Source organism: Canis lupus, chromosome 8, assembly GCF_011100685.1.
Source record: "Canis lupus familiaris isolate Mischka breed German Shepherd chromosome 8, alternate assembly UU_Cfam_GSD_1.0, whole genome shotgun sequence".
NCBI classification, from domain to species: domain Eukaryota; kingdom Metazoa; phylum Chordata; class Mammalia; order Carnivora; family Canidae; genus Canis; species Canis lupus.
The window spans coordinates 27,660,543-27,671,997 of NC_049229.1; the positions used below are offsets into that span (position 1 = coordinate 27,660,543).

At 36.5% G+C, this 11,455-nt stretch overlaps 1 protein-coding gene across 10 annotated transcripts in view; it reads right to left on the reverse strand.

Moving 5' to 3' along the window:
• The window catches only part of TRIM9 (tripartite motif containing 9), a 108,324-nt gene that overhangs the window by 72,480 nt on the left and 24,389 nt on the right, over positions 1 to 11,455 (reverse strand). The gene's annotated exons all lie outside the window — the stretch shown is intronic.

Here is an 11,455-nt window from a genome sequence, read left to right on the forward strand (position 1 = left end):
ATGATACCAGGTCTCACTATGGCTTGCAGTAATGTGAATGCTTCTTGGCAACTAGAATCTGTGCATGTAGTGGAGTCCTGCCCTGCCTAATCCTCCCAGACACATTCATTGCAGTGCTGCCACCACTGGTCAGAGCAACCTGGTTAATGGCCTTCAGAAAGAGTTACCATCAGTTTGTTTTTTCATTCACTCACTCAGCACATACACACATTGAACACTTACTCTGGGATATACACTGTTCCATGCACTGAACAAAATGAGTTCCTTCCCTTAGTGATAGGTGCCTTGAAGAAAAATAGAGCAGGGTAAGGGGAAGGGGAGGGAGAAAGAAAGAGTGTATGCATGAGCACACTAGGTAGTGTGGGGTCACTGGAAAAGCTTTTCTCAAAAGGTACTTTTTAATCAGAGACCTGAATGAAGCAAGAAAGCAAACCATGTGAATATCTGGGAGAAAAACTAATGCAGGCAGAGGGAATGAGCTTGGTATATGTGAGAAGTGGTGAAAAGACAGTGGTTGAAATGGGGGAGGGGTGTGGTAAGAAAGAGGTTCAGAGTGAAGGGCTAGGTCATGTAAGGCTCTGTAGTAAGAAATTTTGGAAGTAGTTGATAAGAAGCCATTGGACAGATTGATATGATCTGATTTACCAGTTCTATAAAAGAGTTATAACCACTTAACCATAAGTGGTTCCAAATCCTCCCCTTGGAAGACTATATTTTCCAAAGTTGACCGTATCTATATATTTATCTCTTCCTAACTTTACTTCTAACAATATGATCCTCCAAGAGAAGGAATTCATGGCGTCTGGTGAGGCTCTTGGAGTATGACACAGGTAATCTTATGTACCTTCCAAGGTTAGGTCATAAAAAGGATAAACCTTCTTATTCCAATCTCAATCTCTCTTTCATTCTCCCTCTCCCTCTCTACTCCCCGCTCCCCACTCCCCTCCACTCTCTCTCCCTTCTGCCTCTCTTTTCCCTTTTCTCTCCCTCCTTTTTTCCATGGATGCTCACCATTGGAACCCAGCTGCCAGCTTGTCAGGGAGCCTGGCCTACATGGAGAGACCTATGTGGAGAGGAAAAGAAGCTCCCTGAAACAGCCAGCACTAACTTGCTAGCCATGTGCATAAGCCTCCTTGGAAAGGGATTCTCCAAACCTACTCAAATCTTATGATGCCTTTGGCACCAGATAACAACTGACTGCAATCTCAGAAGCTCTTAGCTAGAATTACCAGCTATTCCTGATTCCTGACCCATAGAGACTGTTAGAGATAATGAATTGTTTTTGGTTGCTAAGTGGTGCCTCAGAACTAGATCATGTAAGGCTTTGTAAATTATGGTAAGGATCTTGGATTTCTAAGTTTGATGGAAAGTCATTGAAGTATTTTTAGTAAAGAATCGATATGCTCTGATCTACCAGTTACAAAAAAAAATTATCATAGCCAGATAACAAAGGAAACCCTCTTTGTCCATAAAAATTTTATATTTTTTCTCTTTCCTCCTATTTCCTTATTTAATCTCTTCTGTCCTCGCTCTCTCTTTAATGTTTCTCTCTCTCTAGCTCTTTCTCTCCCTTACTCTTCTTGGCTCCCTGCCCTTCTCTCAGTTATTCTTATAACTGCGTAAGAATCCCTCCGTGTACTGCATAAGGCGACTCAGAGGAACATGTTCCTTGGCCAAACCATCCCTGTGGAGAAAAGATCAAAGAGGAATTTGGGTTGGGTGGAGTGGGCACAGGCAACTCTTACCTGGCAAGCCTCTGTTGTACATTGGGATTGAGAGATCAGAGATTTGTACACAAAGTACCTAGGAAGAGATGCATTCACATAACTTGCTAGTGTGGGTGTACTTGGCAGAGAAGTATAATGCAAATAGCTAAATCACCCTAAACTTGGATGGTTAGTGAGGTATAAACGTGGGTCCCCTGAAGAAAAAGATGGCAGTCAGACAATCCATACTTTTTTATATGACAGTCATAATGATCCAGTTCTGAATTCTATTAATATCCTTATCTGACTTGTCATTAAATTAATTCTTTCAACATATATTTTTCCAAAAATCATTAATATGTTGGCAAAAAGGCCTCTAAATGTTGTAAAGCAAACTGCCAACTCCCTAATATTTGAAGAGACTCTTTAAAAATAACAAAAGAGCCAAAGTCTGTAAACAAGATTATAAATTACTTTTTAGTTAATAAGGACTCCACAAAACCTTTTTACCCCCTATTGTGTGTCCGCTGGAATTCCTTTTCTCCTGGGAATTAAATGTGATCATCAACAGCCTCAAACCCCTAGTTTTTTGGCTACTGTTGCTATTACCAACATTTAATTTGTATTTAATCCCTATGGATTTGATTCTGAATGGGAAGGAGACAATGATTCTGATTGCCTGAAGCACACCACTGAACTGACATATCATCACTCTTCAATGAGGTAAGTCCTTGATTTCAAATTAGGAGTTTTGATGTAGGCAGAGAGGTTGCCAAGATTACGACACTCAGTTTAGCTGCTGCCACTATGTACTCAGACTCTATTACATAAGCAGTTTTCTTCAGCCCTCATTTTAGACTCCAGATAAGATATTATTGCCTATAAACTCTATGTGTGGAAGATTAGGGTTGGGCAGGTCACATCACTGTACTGGTGCTCCATATAAGCCCCATACCTCATTCTTGACACTGACGGAGGGAATATGTCACTTTAGTATCTTTAGAGCAAAAAAAGAAAACAAAACTCAGAATCAAAAAGAATCTTGAAAACTGCTTTACACAAAGCAGTGCTACTTCATATTTATGAAATGTTTTATTAATGATAAGACAGGCTTATTTTAGGTACTCTCAGTATTTATCAGACTCTTAAGAGTTCCAGGACGAGTCAGGTTAATAAATACTCATTTGCTCCCAAGGTCCTGAGGGTAATCCTCTGCTTCGCTCAGCAATTTCTTTTAAAATGTTGTCTTTGTGGAGGGGTGTGTGTATGTATGTCTGATGTTGGGGAAGTGATACACAGTGACAACACAGGATACTTCAATTCAAATGTGGAAAATTTCATTCAATACTCAGTTAGTAGTGCACACTTTATGCTCTTTAAAAGTACCTCACACATATGAGCTCAACTGTAGAATTGATAAGAACAACTATCCTTATGGATGAAGTTACAAATTATCACCCAAAGATAAAGACTATAAAATGTAAAGAAAATATTTATGGGCAAAGAGGACCCTATAAGGTTTGGCTATCTTACAATCTTTAACAAAGGAAATTGTCAATTTTATCAGCTAGCATCTCTAAAGATAAATGAATGGCCAACCTGAATTTAAAAATTCATTATTTTAAAATTTGGTAATTGAAATCCAGAGATGATCACAGAATTTATTAATCTTTCTCTAGAAATAATTTTGACATCATTTTGAGAGTATGATTTATGACTCACTCAGAAGAGAAATAATTGAATCTTACTTATACTCATTTGGTTTATTACCGTGAAGCTACAGTTATTTCATTAAGTCTAAATGCCATTAATTGTAAGAAGCAGCATTATTTTATGTTCTGATAAGAAAGAAGAATTGCCAATTAAACTAAGAACAATATTTTCTTGTCACATTGTAGGATGTATCCTGTTTGTGGAGATGATAAAAATGTGAAAAATAAAATGTGGTAGGCAGAATAATGGGCCCCAAACATTTCCATATCTGGATCCCTAGAATGGATATGTTAGGTTACATGGCAAAAGGAAATTAAGGTTGCAGATGGAATTAAGGCTGCTAATCAGCAGATGGGGAGATTATCCTGGATTATAATCACAATGTAATCACAAGAGTCCTTAAAATGCAAGATGGGCAGAAAAGTCAGAGGAAGCTGTGATTACAGAATAATGATTAGAATGAAGCAATGCTGCTAACTTTGAAGATGGAGGAAGGGGTCATGAGTCAAGAAATGTGAGTGGCCTCTAAAAGCTAGAAAAGGCAAGGAAATGGATTTTCCCCTATAGACTTTAGAAAAGTATGCAGCCCTCCTGCCACCTTGATTTCACCTGTATCAGACTTCTAACCTAGAGAACTATAAAAGAATACATTTGTATTGGTTCAAGCTTCTAAGTTTGTATAATTTGTTATAGCAGGGATAGGAAGCTAATACAATGTACATCTTAGATCAATGAATACAACATAATTTGCACAAATTTGAAATTATAATATTTAACTTTTACTAGATATATAAATTCATGAGAATTCAATTATTATTCATAAATAAATAGTCTTAGACAATCCTGAAAATCTTATGACACTCCTCTGCCTTAGGGGTTAACTTTCATTAGTATGTATAAATTATACATTGGGATGTGTAAATTATAAATTATATGTCCAAAATCCAACCTCACTACTCAACACCCCTTTCATGTCTCTGATGTTTTGTTCACTTCTATTTATTGCAGACATGGAAAGGCAAATCTTTGCAATGGATAAAAATTGTGCATATGCATTCACAGTCCCTGATCCAGCTAAAAAGTTAGAAGATTACAGAAGTATTAAAACCTCTCTAATCAGAAATTAGCTTTATAGTTAGTGAATCTTTATCATGCAATGTACTGAAACACAGTAATTGGCTTATTAAGCTTTAAATATTTTAAAAATTTCAAATTCTTTGTTAGCCTTTGGTCCAGCACATAATACATTAATTCTATACAAATGCATAGTTTGCAACTGTACTGCATAAATCCAAGACTGAATCTCTAATAACAAAACAATAAACAAACTCATCATGAAATAATTCCCAACACCAGACATGCCACACTCTAAATCCCAGATCTCATAATCTAACATATAAAACGTTGACATTAAACAAATGAGTCCAGCATTTTTCAGGCAGTTTGGAAATGTCACCTCACATGTGCACAGCAAGCTATCCATCAGAGAGCAAAGCACTCTGAATACAAAACAGATGACCAAGGCAGTTTGTTTGGATCAACAGCTCAACAAACCATCAAAAAAGGCTATTGCAGTATTTTGCTTTTTTATGCCATTATCCTTCTTTCCAGTTTCACAATTCCAGGATCTTAATTGCAACTGGTCCAAGATCTTGACTTTTCTGGCAACCAGTTTTTTTCTTTTCATTTCTTTGTTTCCTCTATCAGTGCTATCTTGTCATATGGAATACAATTTGGCCAAGCTTTTCCCTTACCTCCTTCAAATCAAAGGTCAGTGTGTCCAGCTTCTGGATCAAGAAGCAATACTATTAAGGTAAAATAGAGAGTCAAGGGAATATCTTATATCTGTTAATATTCATCTGACATGGCATGGCTTAGCTTCTGCCTCCAGATAGGAGAATGAATAATTAACCCATCTCCCATTCATTAACAACCATTCTGGAGCCTTTTACTTTCTGGAGCATTTGGGTAGCCAGCATAGGGCCTCAGACATATTCTGCTGCATCACCACTGATGCCATACTCTAAAAAACCCCATCACCCTTTGGTAGAAATTGCTGTTCACACTTTCAAGGGGAAGCAAATTACTTGGGTGGCCATGACAGCAATTACTTAGCTAATGAATTATTCTAATACTGCCTAATTATCAAGAGTGCTGCTCTTTTTACAGAATTAAAATGTTTCTGTCTTCTAAAATAATTCAAAGAAATTTACAAATGTTTACAAATTAAATATTCCTTTCGTTATCTTTAATGATGATGATTATAATGAAAATCTTATTTTCTTGCATAGATGAAAGGATTTGTTTTCTGGAAGTCAATTAATATTATTAAAAAGAGTTCCCTTTTATAGCAATACTGTATCTGCTAAACTAAAACACTAAATTTAAAGGACTGCTTTGTTATTTTTGAAATTTTTTCTTAGGTTTTTTTCACCTTTAAAATCTGCTTATCTACTGTTTGATACACTAAGAATATGACACCCATAGAGTAGCATTGTACAACAGCAGTTTTCAGAAGGTATGAAAATCATATTTTATTTTTGTTATGAAATCAAAATCATGATCTTTTGATTTATTCATCCTTCTTCTAGTACTGTACTCTATTCACTTAAAAAATAGACCAAGTTTACAAAATCTGTAAGTTAAAAAATTCTTTTGAGACTAAAACATTTGTATAAGTTAAACCTTCTCTCTGGAATTTAAGTATGAAAGAAGAGGTGAGTGGAAATGATCCCTGAGGAGTCAAGCTGATACATGAGTTTAGCCACTAAAGACTAATTAAAGATAATTTACTCAAAGGAGAGAACTTTGGGTTCTGATGCCAAGCAGATTTATATTATTTTAAATTAAATTCTAACAACCTTGTTTATTTACTTTCTAATTCTACAACTTATTGAAGGTAACACTTCTATAAAAAGATTAACAGCTGATGGTCTGTCAGTAAAAAGACTGAAAAACAAGTGAAAATGAAAAAAAAGTCTGCTGGTAATCTAGAGGCCTTGGCTAGCACACAAGATTGAGGATGACCCAGCATAAGAGCACAACACAATCATGCACTGGGAGTCAGAGGCTAGTCTAGACATAACTACTTAATAACTGAGTACCACTGAGTGAACATGCAGATGCTGGGAGACTGGCAACCACAAAGGAAAGGGTTATTTCTGCCTTGCCTATTCCTTCAACATTACTGGTTGGGAAGACCAAATGAGATCAAATAAGTATTAGGTTATTGATTCAGCTGCATATAAATCCTCTCTACCAGAATAAAAGACTGCATTTCTTAGCCTCTCTTGCTCCTGAGTGTAGCCCTAGTATAAACTCTGGCCATTGGATGTGAGGAGAAGGCAACCTCCAGAACATGCCCTCCCTTTGCCTTTTTCTACTGCAGTGGTGAGAATGCAGGTAGGGTGGTGAGCCATCCTGAGCCATAAGGAGGATGGCAAAGGACCAAAGACACCTGTATTCCCAATGACTGCTTCAGTAGAACAGATATACTCTGCTCAGACTCTTATCTGAAAGAAAGAAATTTCTGTCTTACAGATGCCCCTTCAATTCAGCTGCATGTGGAATATCTCTATCACACTAATTCAGAATGACAAATGCCCTGAAGATTCTGGATGGGATTTGTTATAAGACATTTGAAAAATAAGAAAAATATTGCTTATTCAGAAGCTTAAATAGCTTATATTCTTAGCTCTCCAAGTATAAGAAAGAATTTTCTGTGATCATTTGCATTTTTTAGAGACTGTAGTAATAAACAAGGATTCAGGAATCCTTGGGTTGACTACACAGTTCCCCAAGTTCCTTAGGGCAGGTCAGAGTATGTCCATAAAGGAAGAAACTGATGAAGAGGAGGCTTAGTTGGCCAGGCCTAGACCAGTCCGATGTCAGCACAAATCCCTGCCTTCTCCCCACGATGGTTCTTGGGAAATCAGCTCATTCCTCTGAGGAGAAAAACAGTGGAACATAGAAGATCAGAGAGCAGAGGAAGGGCAGAGATTTTTCATTTCCCCTAAACACCAATTCTACAACTTTGCCTCATGTTACCATGGTTACCACATGACTTTCGAATTAATTTCTACAGAAACAGCAATTGTGGCATAGCACAGAATTGCAGCTACCCAGGTGCCCTCATTATTAATAGAAAATACAGGCTATCTGTTAAAGATACACACGATATATTTTTCTTTTTTTTAAAAAAGATTTATTTATTTATCCCAGAAAGAGAGCAAGAGAGAAAGAGAGAGAGACAGAGCATGAGTGGGGAGAGGCGAAGAAGAAAGAATCTTCAATCAGACTCCCCGAGGAGCATGGAGTCACATGTGGGCTAAATCATGACCCATGAGATCATAACCTAAGCCAAAACCATGAGTGGATCCTTAACTGACTGAGACACCCAGGTACCCCCACAAAATGTATTTTTCAACAATTAATTTTAATTGTTCACCAATATTCAAATTGGGAGCACAATGAATCACCTCCTTCTGCTTATAACACATCTAAATTTGTAATGGGTTTTCTACCTTTTTGTTTCTTTCTTCTGTAAATCAAATTGCACTTGGTTGTGAAGATAATATTTCAGAAACATTTTCATCATATTATCTATCAAGAATCTAAATATCATTTTGTTTGGTTATTCTCACTCCCTTAGACTACCCTTTGAAGTCTTATACTGGCTCATCTTCCTGTTACTATCTAGTTAATTTCTTTACTCCCTCAGTAGTCACATCATAGCATTCTCTGCCTATATCATATTTTTATAGAACCATACAGCATGTATGCTTTTATTCAACATAAAGTTTCTGAGATTCATTCATATGTATCACAAGTTCATTCCTTTGTACCATGGAGTAGCATTCCATTATGTAGCTATTCCACAATTTGTCTATCCATGGTCCTATTTATAGGCATTTCGGTTGTTTACAGGTTTAAGCTATTATGAATATGACTACCATGAACATTCTCATACAACTTTTACTGGACATATCCATTTGGGTAAATATCCAAGAGTAGTATTGCTGATTCATAGCATACATAAATGTTTATAAGAAATCACCAGTTTTCCAAAAATCATTTTATTCCTCCACCAGCAGTGGATGAAAGTTCTAGCAGCTTCATATTGTTGCTGATATTTCATAATGTCATCTTTTAAAATTAAATTAAAAATTATATAAAGATGATATAAAATTTAATGTATAATATAAAATAGTGTCTTATTGTAGTTTTAATTCACATTTACTTGATTAATGATGTTGAGTATCTTTTCATGTGCTTAATTGCCATTCCTATTTCTTTTGTAAAGTGTCTGCTCAAGTATTGTCATTTTTGGGGCACCTGGGTGGCTTAGTGGTTGAATGTCTGCCTTTAGCTCAAGTTGTGATTCTGGGGTCCTGAGATCGAGTCCTGCAGTCGGGCTCCTTGCAGGGAGCCTGCTTCTCCCTCTATGTCTCTGCCTGTCTCTCTGTCTCTCTCATGAATAAATAAATAAAATCTTTTTAAAAAGTACTGTCATTTTTATTTGAGTATAGTTGGCACACAATATTACATTAGTTTCAGGTATACAACTTAGTGATTTGACAAGTTTGTACATTATACCATGTTCACCACAAGTATAGCTACCATCTGTCCCATTACAATGCTATTACAATGTCATTGCTGTATTTGTTATGCCTGCTTTTTATTACTGTGATTTATTCTTTCCCTAACTGGAAATATGTATCTTCCTCAAGTCTTGTCATTTTTATTTTTATTTTTTTAAGATTTTATTTATTTATTCATGAGAGATACAGAGAAAGGCAGAGACATAGGCAGAGGGAGAGGCAGGCTCCTCGCAGGGAGCCTGATGCAGGACTGGATCCCCAGACCCGGGATTACGTCCTGAGCTGAAGGCAGGATGCTGCCGCTGAGCCACCCAGGCATCCCAAGTCTTGTCATTTTTAAATTGGAGTATTTATTTTTTATTGCAGGAATATATATACCATATTCAAATTCTTTGACACGTATTTTATTTATTCCTAGTCTGTGTCCTGGTGCCTTTTGGTTTATAAGAATTTAAAATTTTGATGAAGTTAATTTATGTATTTCTTCCTTTATGGTTAACACTTTTTGTGTTCTTTCTAAGAAATTTTTACTCTTTCCAAATGAAACATATATTCTCCCATGTCTTCTAGCAGCTTTATGATTCTAATGTATCCTTCTAGGACTATAATTTAAACTATTTTTTATATAAAGATTGATATAAGACTTGAGGTTTGCATTGTGTTTATTATCTATCTATCTATCTATCTATCTATCTATCTATCTATCTATCATCTTTTTTTATTTATTTATGATAGTCACAGAGAGAGAGAGAGAGAGAGGCAGAGACATAGGCAGAGGGAGAAGCAGGCTCCATGCACTGGGAGCCCGACGTGGGATTCGATCCCGGGTCTCCAGGATCGCGCCTGGGCCAAAGGCAGGTGCTGAACCGCTGCACCACCCAGGGATCCCCTCTATCTATCATCTTTGCATACAGTAGCCAGTTGTTTCAGTATCATTTATCCTACTTAGGTTTCTGTTACCCTTTTTGAATCCTTAGGTTGAAACAACTTTTCAAATTTGGATAATTCACAGACATCATCTCTCCAAATATTTCTTCTGTACCATTCCCCTTCTCCACTATTCTGGGACTCCAGTAATATGTTTGTTAGGCCATATAATATAATTCCACAAATTTCAGAGCCTCTGTTTTGGCTTTTTGTTTGTTTGCTTTCCCTTATTTTTCTTCTTAGTGTTTTAGTTCAGATGATAACTTCTTCAAGTTCACGGATTATTTCTTCTGCTATGTCCAGTCTGTTATAAAGCGCAATTAATAAATCCTTCACTTATGATAATAGGGCTTTCTACTTCCAATATTTACATTGTTTCCTTTTTATGGTTTCCCTCTCTCTGCTGAAATTACTCATCTGTTTGTATATGTTATCCAACTTTTCTACTAAATCTTTTTGTATGTGTATCACACTTATTTTGAAATCCCTGATGATGTCAGTATCTGGGTCACTTTGTGTCTGCTATACAGAGGGCTTCCTGTCTTGACTATGTGTCATGTTTTCTTGATTCTTCACGTCTCACAATTTTTGTTTATATGCTAGCAATTGCATTGAAAAAAAAAACAATAAAATGCCAGCTTTGCTAATGATGGAATAACTTTTATTGAAATAACCCTTATACAAGTATCAGTTATAAACCATAGGAAAAACATGTATTTAAAAAGTATTTGAGGGGTACCTGGGTAGTTCAGTTAGTTGAGCATCTGACTCTGATTTTGGCTCAGGTCATGATCTCAGGGTCATGAGATTGAGCCCTGTATCAGGCTCTGTGCTCAGCATAGAGGCTGCTTAAGATTCTCCCTCTCCCTCTGTCCCACCTCCTGCTCATGTGCACTTTCTCTCTCTCCAAATAAATAAAATCTCAAAAAATAAAAAAGAAGAAAAAGTATTTTAAGGCATTGGAAACCAACCCAAAACAGGTACAAATCATTCCTTATTTACCACCTCCTTCCAACTACTTTCCATCTCATTTTAGTATTTTATTTTATTCTTAGCACCTGCCCTTATCTGAAAATATACTATTTATTTGGGTTTGTGTTATGTCTGTTTCTTCCAACACAATATAAGCCTAATGATAGCAGAGATATTCTTGTTTATTGCTATATCCCAAATTTGTAAAAGTTACTGATAATGGTAGGTACTTAATACCTGCTGAATAAATGAATTAAGGTTTGAGTGGTAATCAAAATTCCCTGTAAATCAAAATTACCTAGAGGGCTTATTAAAACAGATTGCTGGGTCCCACCCCCAGAATTTCTGAAGCATGAGTCTGGACTGACACTCAAGAATCTGCATTTTTAACAAGTTCCCAGCAGATGGTCTTAAGACCACACCCTGAGAGCTGAACTAGTATTTACTGGGTGTCAGCTATCTTTTTAGCACTATGCTAGGATCATGAGGATTAAGGAGAAGAAACACAGGGTTCTGGTCCCCAATAAGTACAACTCT